Source organism: Bos mutus, chromosome 7 (genome assembly GCF_027580195.1).
Source record: "Bos mutus isolate GX-2022 chromosome 7, NWIPB_WYAK_1.1, whole genome shotgun sequence".
Lineage (NCBI taxonomy): Eukaryota > Metazoa > Chordata > Mammalia > Artiodactyla > Bovidae > Bos > Bos mutus.
The window spans coordinates 31,883,562-31,895,832 of NC_091623.1; positions in this window are offsets into that span (position 1 = coordinate 31,883,562).

Here is a 12,271-nt window from a genome sequence, read left to right on the forward strand (position 1 = left end):
GACATGCAGATGACACCACCCTTATGGCAGAAAGTGAAGAGGAACACAAAAGCCTCTTGATGAAAGTGAAAGTGGAGAGTGAAAAAGTTGGCTTAAAGCTCAACATTCAGAAAACGAAGATCATGGCATCCAGTCCCATCACTTCATGGGAAATAGATGGAGAAACAGTGGAAACAGTGTCAGACTTTATTTTTCTGGGCTCCAAAATCACTACAGATGGTGACTGCAGCCATGAAGTTAAAAGACACTTACTCCTTGGAAGGAAAGTTATGACCAACCTAGATAGCATATTCAAAAGCAGAGACATTACTTTGCCAACAAAGGTCCGTCTAGTCAAGGCTATGGTTTTTCCAGTGGTCATGTACGGATGTGAGAGTTGGACTGTGAAGAAGGCTGAGCGCCGAAGAATTGATGCTTTTGAACTGTGGTGTTGGAGAAGACTCTTAAGAGTCCCTTGGACTGCAAGGAGATCCAACCAGTCCATTCTGAAGGAGCTCAGCCCTGGGATTTCTTTGGAAGGAATGATGCTAAAGCTGAAACTCCAGTACTTTGGCCACCTCATGCGAAGAATTGACTCATTGGAAAAGACTCTGATGCTGGGAAGGACTGGGAGCAAGAGGAGAAGGGGACAACAGAGGGTGAGATGGCTGGATGGCATCACTGACTCGATGGACGTGAGTATCAGTGAACTCCGGGAGTTGGTGATGGACAGGGAGGTCTGGTGTGCTGCGATTCATGGGGTCACAAAGAATCGGACACGACTGAGTGACTGATCTGATCTGATCTGATCTTTCATATCTGCTATTTTTCTCTGATTTGAGAATTCTTGTTTCTCTCATAATATTTAAGATTGGTATACTAATTACACTTACTTAAAGCTATGAATAGTATAATGGAGATTGTTAAATGGGGCTCTAAGTGAGCAATGTTGAATGAAACACTCTACTTTTTACTTGAAAGATGTCACAGGACACAATTTTCCAGTTTCTTTCTGGGATGACAATGACCTGGGAGAAACACAGCTGGAGTTCCAAGCATTAGGAATACAACCATTCCTTAATCTCTGTGTTTTCCATATGGTTTCCTCACTCTCCACCATGCTTGGTTTCCAATAGTCTTCTGTTTAGTTATCCTCAGAGACCACAACTTATAATAAGGTGCGGAAGCAAAGTCATAGCCTAAATGGATCAGAGGAGAGAATAAGGCACTTGTAGCTTTTTAAACTTCCCAACAGTATTACTTATCTTAGTCTTACCCACATCCCACAGTTGCCGAGGCATATGGCAGTGTTAATCTTGGAAACTTGGGGTAATTCTGGTAAGTGAAAAAGTGCTTTTTGGTTTTACACACGACAGACATGGGATTAGACTATGATCTTCTAAATCCTTTACCACTTGGCCATTTCCTCTTTAGCTTCAAAAATGCTTTCTTCTCTGTTCTTTCCATCCTGTACATTTTTTTTTTAATTTCATGTTCTGTACATTCAATGTTCTGTATTTAACTAGCAAAGTGTTTCTTTGATGTTTGTATTTTCCCATTAGGCTGTGAATATTGTAATGGCAGGAAATTGGCCTCTCTAATTCATCGGTTTATCCACAATGCCCGAGGAGAGTGTGAGCTTGATAAAACATCATGAATAAGTGAAAAAAAAAAAACAAAAGTGATGAAATTACCAAGAAAAGTCTTGGCTCCTATGAAAAAGTTTCTCTCTTGCCCCATTTCTGGTCTAATTTCTTTGAGTAAATTGACTCTCTATAACTCTTCTTATTCAGGAATCCTTATCCTGTCCTCTAAACAAGCCAAATTATAATTTTCTACTGTTCATATGAAAGTCAGTCTACGGAGGAGCCCATCTGAAAGAAATATTTGGGAATATGCTTTGTATGGGAGCAATAAAACTATTTCAACTATAAATGTTATCAAGAGCCTACCTTAAATTTATCTCAGTCTCTTATTCCTTCAGCACTTGCACTTTGTTTTTCTCAAAATTGTCAAAATCCTGACTTCTGATTCCTTCCTGATATCCTACAGTCCCCTCTTCAATTCCTATTTCAAATTCAAGGTGACAAAAGACTATTAGAGAAAATTACATAGCTTTGCATAATGATTAAGAAGATAGTTCTTAATTTCACTAAAATAATGTTTTATTACAATATTTACATTTTTTATTTTTTGGATACCTAATGCCAGATACCAGATACCATCCTTATCTTCATTGGGGTTATATTTTAGAAGATGTAGAAAATGAGTCAATTTAAAAAATGAGAGCATTTCAGATAGTAAAAAGTGTAACTAAAGGAATACTATAAGAATATGGCAAATACTTTAGTTTGGATTTTTATATGAGGTCTCTGTGAAAATATGACATCTTAACAGAAAGAAGAAAGATGAAAATGAGTCAGATATGCAACAAAAATTGAAAACACATTCTAAGCATATGCAACAACAAATACAAAATCCCTGGGTCTGTATTACTATCATTGGTGGGGGGAGGGCCAGAGACCTCCCAAATAGTTTGGACTTTCATCTGATTTTAAACTATTACCTGTATAATATCATATATGAAACGAGTCGCCAGTCCAGGTTCGATGCACGATACTGGATGCTTGGGACTGGTGCACTGGGATGACCCAGAGGGATGGTATGGGGAGGGAGGAGGGAGGAGGGTTCAGGATGGGGAACACATGTATACCTGTGGTGGATTCATTTTGATATATGGCAAAACCAATACAATATTGTAAAGTTAAAAAATAAAAAAAACTATTACCTGAGACACTTGGGACACCATATATAGAATGGAAAACTATTAAAGTTGGAAGAAGATATCAACATCTTGCATGATAATATGGGCTGGGATCATGACAGTGTCAGTGGAGGAAAACTGTTGGACATAAAATTGAAAGGACTTGCTGATGTATCAGTGTCTGGGGGTTGAGGAAAGAGTAAAACCTAGGATACTTAAGTCCATTTCTGATACCTGGTAGATGGTGTGGAAACAACTTGAGAGGGATAGCTTTGGAAAGATGGCAAAGATTTTTTTTTTTCTTTTATATCTGATCATGCCCCTCTCAAAAGTCCATTATTAACTATTTTAAACATTTTCTATTTTGTCCTTCATTTTTTTAATGCTTCCTGCCTTTTATCATGAAATACAAACTTAGTTGTCTAAAACAGTACACATGTATTTTTTACAATAATAAATTGTATTATTATTCTGGAGGTCAGAAGTCCCAAATGTATCTCACTGAGCTAAAATCAAAGGTGCTTGGCAGGGATGTGTTCCTTTCTGTAGTCTCTAGGGGAGAATCCAGCTTCTAGAAGCTGCATAAACGTCACAACTCATGTTTCCCCCACCCCTTTCCTCTTTGTTAACCATAATTTGTTTTTGAAATCTATGAGTCTGTTTCTTTTTGTATATAAGTTTATTTATATATATTTTAAAATTAGATTCCTCATATGAGTGCTATCATATGATATTTTTCTTTGTCTGGCTTACTTCATTTAGTATGATAATCTCTAGGTACATCCAGATTGCTGCTCCATCCTTGTTCTTTTTTATGGCTTAATATTAACAATATTCCATTGTATATATGTATCACACCTTCCTTAGCCATTCCTCTTTTGACAGACATTTAGGTTGCTTCCGTGTCTTGGCTATTGCAAATAGTATTGCAGTGAATATTGGAATTCATGTATCTTCAAATTATGATTTTCTCAAGGTATATATCTAAGACAGAGAAGGCAATGGCACCCCACTCCAGTACTCTTGCCTGGAAAATCCCATGGATGGAGGTGCCTGGTAGGCTGCAGTCCATGGGGTCGCTAAGAGTCGGAAATGACTAGGCAACTTCACTTTCACTTTTCACTTTCATGCATTGGAGAAGGAAATGGCAACCCACTCCAGTGTTCCTCCCTGGAGAATCCCAGGAACGTGGAGCCTGGTAGGCTACCGTCTATGGGGTCACACAGAGTCGGACACGACTGAAGTGACTTAGCATAGCATAGCATATATATCTAAGAGTGGGATTGCTGACTTGTATGATAGTTCCACTTTTAATTTTTTAAGGAGCCTCCATACTCTTCTCCAGAGGAGCTCAACCAATTTACATTCCCACCAATAGGGTAAGAGGGTTCCTTTCTCTCCGCATCCTCTGTAGTATTTATCGCTTAATGGCCACTCTGACCAGTATGAGGTGATTCCTCATTGTAGTTTTGATTTGCACATCTCTGATAATTAATGATGTTAAGCATCTTTTCATGTGCTTTTTGGCCATCTGAGTGTCTTCTTTGGAGAAATGTCTATCTAAGTAGATCTTAAATTATTCTGTCTTATTTTACTGAATTTATATTTTTGCAAGAACAAACTGTTAATATTTAACCTTTAATTGCAAACCTGAAAGTCACTAGTGATTTTTTTTAGCTAGAACGTTATAAATCACTGGCAAAATTAATTCAATTCAGATGAAAAGGAATAGAAAGATTTATTTTTGCCTCAGATCCAAATTTGACTTCCAAATCAGGTTTACTTCAGATGATATTCTACTTTAATCTTAATCTAATTCTTTACTTCTTTTTCATTCTTTTGTAACATAGAAATTAAGAGAATTTTAGTTATAATTTCTCCAAATCTGTAAATACATAGAACAATCCTGAAAAAGAAATATGTCCCCACATGAGTAGCAAGGGAATAAGCTCGATTAATGACCAGGCAAGTAACCTGGAACCACTAAATTCAAGGTGACTGTTTGAGTTGGAGGATGTGATTTATCTCTGCTTGATCTCTGAAATATCTTCAAGAGCACCCTCATCCCAAAATCACTTCTAGGACACCATTATAACCAAATATCTAGTTTGCTTAAGAGTGGCCCAAGAATTATATGAAACTCAGATTGTCATAGTCTGTAAATTCTAGCCCAATGGACTTTTCATGGATAGAACATTTTTTTTTTTAATTTCTGAATTAACTTCATTAATCTTAAGTCATAAACAACAAGGGTTTTCATGAATTGTGTAGTTTCAGTGGCTTACAAAAGGGTTACATGCAACTGGCCAGCAAAATCATTAGGTTACAAAATTAGACTTATTAAAATCTGTATCATAGGAGAAATAGGTTTTCTAATTTTAAAGAAGAGAACTTTATGTAGGTCTTAAAGTAGAATTATATTTAATCTTTAGTGAATAGAGGTCAGAGAATACAAGCATATTACATTTATTTTGATCCTATATATCTGATTCTATTATCATTTCAGAAAAAAATTTCCTGAAAATAAGGAAAGAATTATTATCATGAATATCTCCACAGTAACTGTGTCCTAATGACCCAGTGTAGGGCTGAATTTGTCACTTCCCTGGTCCAGAAATGAGGCTGCATCCTTTCCCACTTCCCCACATCCTTCCTTCATAACCATTATTGGCCTAAAATATTCACCACAATGAATGCAACAGAACCTGAAGGATAGGAAATAGAGCAGTCAGACCAAGTATTCAAATATTTTATATTCTAAAAAAAAGAGGGGGAGGGGGTGAGGTTTTCTGTAGAAACTTGGATTTGTAATGAAATCCCAGTAGTATCATAGAACTAAAAATGAGAGAATTTGCCAAGCCATTTGTAAGTCTTCACACTCAGGAAACCATAGGCCATAGCCATAGTGTGGAATTAGCTGAGCTGGATGTCCCCATGAGAATACATGCATTTGCCATACACCACTTGCCTTGTTTTGTTGTTTAGTCACTAAGTCATGTCCAACTCTTTGTGACCCCATGGACTGTAGCCTGCTGGGCTCCTCTGCCCATGAGATTTCCCAGGCAGGAATACTGGAGTGAGTGGGTAGCCAGTTCCTTCTTCAGGAGATCTTCCTGACCCAGGGATTGAGTCCACATCTTCTGCATTGGCAGGCAGATTCTTTACCGCTTGGCCACCAGGGAAGTGCATTGCATGTCCCATAAATAGATAAAAGTGAAAGAAATAAGAGAAATATTATGGGATGAATTGCACCCCCCCCCCCGCTTTGGAAAATATACAATGAAGTCATAATTCCCAGTGTTTCAGAATGTAACCTTATTTGCCAATAAAGTCATTGCAGATATAATTAGCTAGGAAGACATCATATTGGAGTCAGGTAGATCCTTATGTCCAGCTGTCATGCTGTGCTTAGTCGCTCAGTCATGTCTGACTCTTTGTGACCCCATGGACCCTGCCAGGCTCCTCTGTCCCTGGGGATTCTCCAGGCAAGAATACTGGACTGGGTTGCCAAGTCCTCCTCCAGGGGATCTTCCCGACCCAGGGATCGAACCCAGGTTTGTTGCACTGCAGATGGATTCTTTACCATCTGAGCCACCAGGTAAGCCTAAGAATACAGGAGTGGGTAGCCTATCCCTTCTCCAGGGGATCTTCCCAATCCAGGGACTGAACAGGGTCCCCTGCATTGGAGGCAGATTCTTTACCAGTTGAGCTTCCAGGGAAGAGCACAGATGTCATAAAAGGGAAAATTGGAAACAGAAAGAGGAGACTCTTAGGTAATGAAGTTTTCTTTACAGTTTCAGTGACAGCATGGCCCTTTGATACCTTGTTGTTGGGTTTCTACTGCCTGGACAGTGAATCAGTAATCTCTTGTCCTTAACCACCCAATTGGAGAAGGAAACGCAACCCACTCCTGTATTTCTGCCTAGAGAATCCTGTGGACAGAGGAGCCTGGTGGGCTGCTGTCCATGGGGTCGCACAGAATCAGACACAACTGAAGCGACTTAGCATGCATGCATGCATTGGAGAAGGAAATGGCAACCCACTCCAGTGTTCTTGCCTGGAGAATCCCAGGGACAGGGAAGCCTGGTGGGCTGCCATCTATGGGGCCACACAGAGTCAGACACGACTGAAGTGACTTAGCAGCAGCAGCAGGCACCAAATTTGTGATACTATTATATGTGTGTTCAGTCACTCAGTCATGTCTGACTTTTGTGACCCATGGACTGTAGCCCTCCAGGTTCTTCTCTCCATGAGATTTTCCAGGCAGGAATCCTGGAACCCGCTGCTGTTTCCTCCTTCGGGAATCTTCCTGACCCAGGGATTGAATTGGTGTCTCTTATGTCTCCTACATTGGCAGGCGGATTCTTTACCACTGCACCACTTGGGAAGCCTCACTTCATTATATAGCCCTGGAAAAGTAATACAGAAATAATAATTTGTAAAAAAAAGAAAATATTTAAAATCGAAAGTCTGTTTCCTTTAATAATGAAGTTACATAATTGTACACACCATCTCCTGCAATCAACAAAGATAACTCTTCATAGAAAGGTAAGAACCTATGTAGTAAATCAAGAATGTAAGTAAAGGAAGCTTCATTTTTTGGCATTTAAGTGTTGTGTACAATTTGCAAACCATTTGCAAATGTCAGGAGTCCACCAAACCACCCTTTCTTCCAACATCAAGTGCAAGTTTGGGAGTCCCCCAGGACATCTGTGTTAACAAATTGCTACATAGACTCAGGGCTTCCTCAGTAGACACTTCATAGTAAGCAGAAACATCTAAAAACTGTGTCTTGACATGTAGAACAGTTGGATCAGGACACAGTATATAAGCAATTAGCCATGGAAATTTCGCTGTACTCTGTGTTAAGGTGTTAATTAGCTTTCTTATATATACTGATGAGGCAAGGCCAGGCCCACACAAAGAGAAGCTGCCAGCATGGCTTGTGAGTGCAGCAGCCCACCTTTGGAAACTCTCTCACTGGGGTCGCTCTTCCTTATTCCTTGAATTCATTTGAATTAAGTAACTCCACCCCAGCTGTTATAATTTTAGATATATATTCTACTAAATTTTAGAAAAAATTAGGGCGGATTCTGGAGCCATACCTTGTGCTGCTTATACTCTTGCCGCCTTCGCGTGTTGCTGAGTTGCTTCGGTCGTGTCAGACTCTTTGTGACCCCATGGACTGTAGCCCACCAGGCTCCTCTGTCCACTGGATTTTCCAGGCAAGAATATTGAAATGTGTCGCCAGGCCCTCCTCCAGGAGATCTTCCCAACCCAGGGATCAAACCTGAGTCTTCTATGTCTCCTGCACTGGCCGGTGGGTTCTTTACCAACCAGCTCCACCGGGAATCTTGTCACCTTTACTTTTGTCTTTTCGTCCTGGAAAAGCAAGTCTTGTCTATTTGAAAGAACTTGTATCAGCACTGTAGATAGGTTAATTGAGGGTGACTTTATAAGGACAACCATTATATTCGGAATATAAAGTAGCTTTATGAGAGTGCTTTATGCAGTATCAGATGCAATGTGAGCATGTACTTAGTGTGATGGAACACTGCCACTGATGCTTGCAAAGCCCCAAACCTGGAAATGTATGTGTATGGTGATTCCTACATAATGTGTAAGACCTGTTAGGCTGCATAATTTCAGGCCATGTGGCATGCTTCCACATGTAATACTGGGAATACAAAGGCAAGGCCTCTGAAACATGCAGTTCCAGAGCACTTTCATTGTCATGAAAGCAGCTGTATCATCTCTTTAATGGAAAAAGTGCTAAGGGCAACTTGACTCAGACTTCCTTTGACATGGCATTATGCCAACACTGAACAGAGCCCGTAAAACTAGATGTCCTCAGGAGGATAAAGAAGTCACAGGAGAGTTTTCACTATTTTACTCTGTGTTGTATCTTTGATCTATCTTTTTGAACTTAGTATTTTACTTCCTGCTATATTCTTGAATACATATCCAAGTATATGATGTTTCTGACCTATTAATTTCCTTACAGCTTTTAGGCAGAAGAACTACCTCTGCTATAACTACAATAATAAAAGTAGCTCTCAGTGCTGTGAAAACAAATTTTCTCTAAAAACATATATTGTTTTCACTCACACAGCATCCTTCTTTTCCTAAGTCTGTTAGGTAAATCTGCCATCATTATAATCACACTCTGAACATTTGAAGTATTCAGATGAAAAGCATTATGGAATTGCAAACACACAATAATGAGTACTATTTTTTTTTTTACTTTACTTTAAAGAGAGACTGCTACTTCTCTTTAATGTGACTTCCTATTATATTCCTCTTAGATCTTTCCCAATGCTATTATAATGTATTCCTAGAAAAAAATTCTATACCTCTGGTACATTTTAAAAATCTTAGAATGACAATATTCTAAAATATACTTTTGGAGTAAGCTGTTTTTACTGTTATTGTTCTCAAATAAATCAGGAATCAGAAGAGAAATTACCTGTGGTTTATTAGTCTAAGTATATTAAGCTGTAGGAAAGGCAAATTGCAGCATGGTGTGAATTTCAATACTAAATACTATATTAGAAAAAAATGGTAAACACATCATAGGCATTTTCTTTATTTAAACCTTTCTTGTAAGATAGTTTTTTCTTTACTTTTTTATTGGAGTATAGTTGCTTTACAATGTCGTGTTACCTTCTGCTGTACAGCAGAGTGAATCAGCCATACATATGCATTTACCTGCCTTCCCAGGTGGCTCAGTGGTAAAGGATCTCCCTGCAATGCAGGAGACTTGGGTTCAATCCCTGGGTTGGGGAGATCCCATGGAAGAGGAAATAGCAACCCACTCCAGTATTCTTGCATGGAGAATCCCATGCACCGAGGAGTTTGGCAGGCTAGAATCCATAGGGTCACAAATAGTTGGACACGACTGAAGCATGCATACATAATCACCTCTTTTTTTGGATAAATGCAGTTTCATAGATGATTTATAATTAATCTGATTCTTAGTAGTCTACTGTGGATTTTTGTGGAATAACTGAAAACAATTTACTAAAGTGCATTCTGCAGAAATAGGGTTTCTCAGGATGCTCCAAAAAAGGAAACAGTTCTCTGGTCCATTATGTTTGGACACCATACACCATAAGCCTTCTTTCAAGAGTAAACATTGTTAGATTATTAATATCTCAATTTGGGCTTCCCTGGTGGCTCAGCAAGTAAAGAATCTGCCTGCAATGCAGGAGACCTGGGTTTGATCCCTGGGTTTGGAAGATCCCCTGGAGAAGAAAACCGCTACCCACTCCAGTATTCTGGCCTGTAGAATTCCATGGACTGTATAGTCAATGAAATGGCAAAGAGTCGGACACGACTGAGCGACTTTTCTAAGCCCTAAGACTAAGATAGATAGATAGATAGATATAGTTTAGTTTAACTTATAGTTTTCCTCTTTAATTCATCCTGGAAACTTCTCTTTCTGCCCAGCCTGAAATACTACCCAGCATAATTAGGGTCCCATAGAATTTGTTTGTAGAAAAACTAAAGTCAGACAAATATTGCTGCTGCTGCTGCTAAATTACTTTAGTTGTGTCCAGCTCTGTGCAACCCCATAGACGGCAGCCCACCATGCTCCCCCGTCCCTGGGATTCTCCAGGCAAGAACACTGGAGTAGGTTGCCATTTCCTTCTCCAATGCATGAAAGTGAAAAGTGAAAGTGAAATCGCTCAGTCGTGTCTGACTCAGTGAGCCCATGGCCTGCAGCCTACCAGGCTCCTCCGTCCATGGGATTTTCCAGGCAAGAGTACTGGAGTTGGTTGCCATTGCCTTCTCCACAGACAAATATTAAGGAACCTTAAGTTCAAGCCAGCCCTGTATGACTGATAAAATTCACTAAAGCCTCTGTGGAGTAAAACATGGTGTAGAAATATGTCTCTGTTTTCAACAGGAAGAAAGATCAAGGACATGGAAATCCTGACTAGTCGTTAGGTCCTATGAAAACTCTGGAAAGCTATTTTATTGATGTTGCTTAATACTGTCTTAGAAAGTGGTTAACAACTTACTGTTTATTTCTCTGGCTGTTTTTATATCTAGAATATAATAAGGTATAAACTCTTGATAGCTTCTCTTTGAATACATCATATGTTTTATTGATTTTATGTAATTTCATGACACTTATAATATTGATGTTATCGTATATTTTTATTATTACCTATTATATGACTCCAGGGATGCTAACATTCTTAATTAACATTGAAAAACGATATGCTTTCAAAATTTACTTTTGTTATGCTCTTAAAATTGCAGTATACCCCATGTAGTTTTCAACTAGGCTATGTCAAAATTTAAATATATAACTCACTGATTTGTTTCAATTAGTATATAGTGGGTTTTTTTGTAAACATAGGAAGATTCTGTGTAATTTACCTTTAGCACATTTTAAATATTGTATTTTTCATTTGTAGTGTCATCATGAACTTAGACCTTTTTATACTATCAACTTGATAGAATTGTCTGCAATTGCTGTTTTCTTCTACAAAGCACAGATTGTCACTATCTGGCAGGAGGGGACTCTGATATTCTGGCTTCTCCATTCTTACTGGTATTATTTTAGATGTCTTGAAATTGTCTTTACTCTGATGGTAACAAGATATCTCTGGGTTATCTTGACTTTTCTTGCTCCAAACTTTGATTTAACAGACTCATAGTCCCATATTAGAGGTCTAAATTTGGGAGCTAAATCTCACTGAAGCATGAATGGCAAGCAGGGTGACACCAAAAGTTTCAGAAACTCCCTTTATGTTTAAGAAAGGATTTTTTTTAACATTTCTTATATTTATTTCTCTAGTTTAATTTTAAATTTATACAGTACTTATCTTATTCTGCTATACATTTTATTTAATTCATTATTCATTGTGTTGAGCTAGCAGCTTATCACTTTTCTGTCATTAAAGCTTTCATTATCGAATGTAATAGAATATGCCATTTATTGTCTATTGAAGAAAGTCATTGAGTGGTCCATCTCCCATTTATAGCTCAAATATTTAAATAATTATATTAGCCAACATAAAACAATAAGTAGCATTTTTTCAAAAAATTCTGTAGACTATCTGAAATACTGGAAAGAAAAAAAAACCTCACAAATCAATTATTTCCTGTCATTGATTTGTGTAGAGGACTGGCAAAACATAGTTTGAAACTAAACATAGTGATCACACCTGGGCTTCGTTTTAAAACAGATTTTTAAAAGTGACATCATAAGTGTAGTCAGGCAGGGTTTCTGGAGGACCGGACAAGGTACAGAGTTGAGGCAGCTCTTGCACATAGCTGTGCCTTATCATTGGGTGGAATAATCAGTACTACTACCTTAAAAAAGTGATGAGTGACCATTGAGAATGGTCCAAAATTTCTTCTTTAATTATAATGTAGCTAGGGTAAAAGGACAACTATTTTGAAGACATTTGGGAAAACTGAAGCTATGCCAAATAGCAGGGGATTTGAAAGCAATGAAATCAGGTGAGGCTAGAAGAATTCCTGAGCTTCCCTGGTGGCTCAGATGGTAAAGAA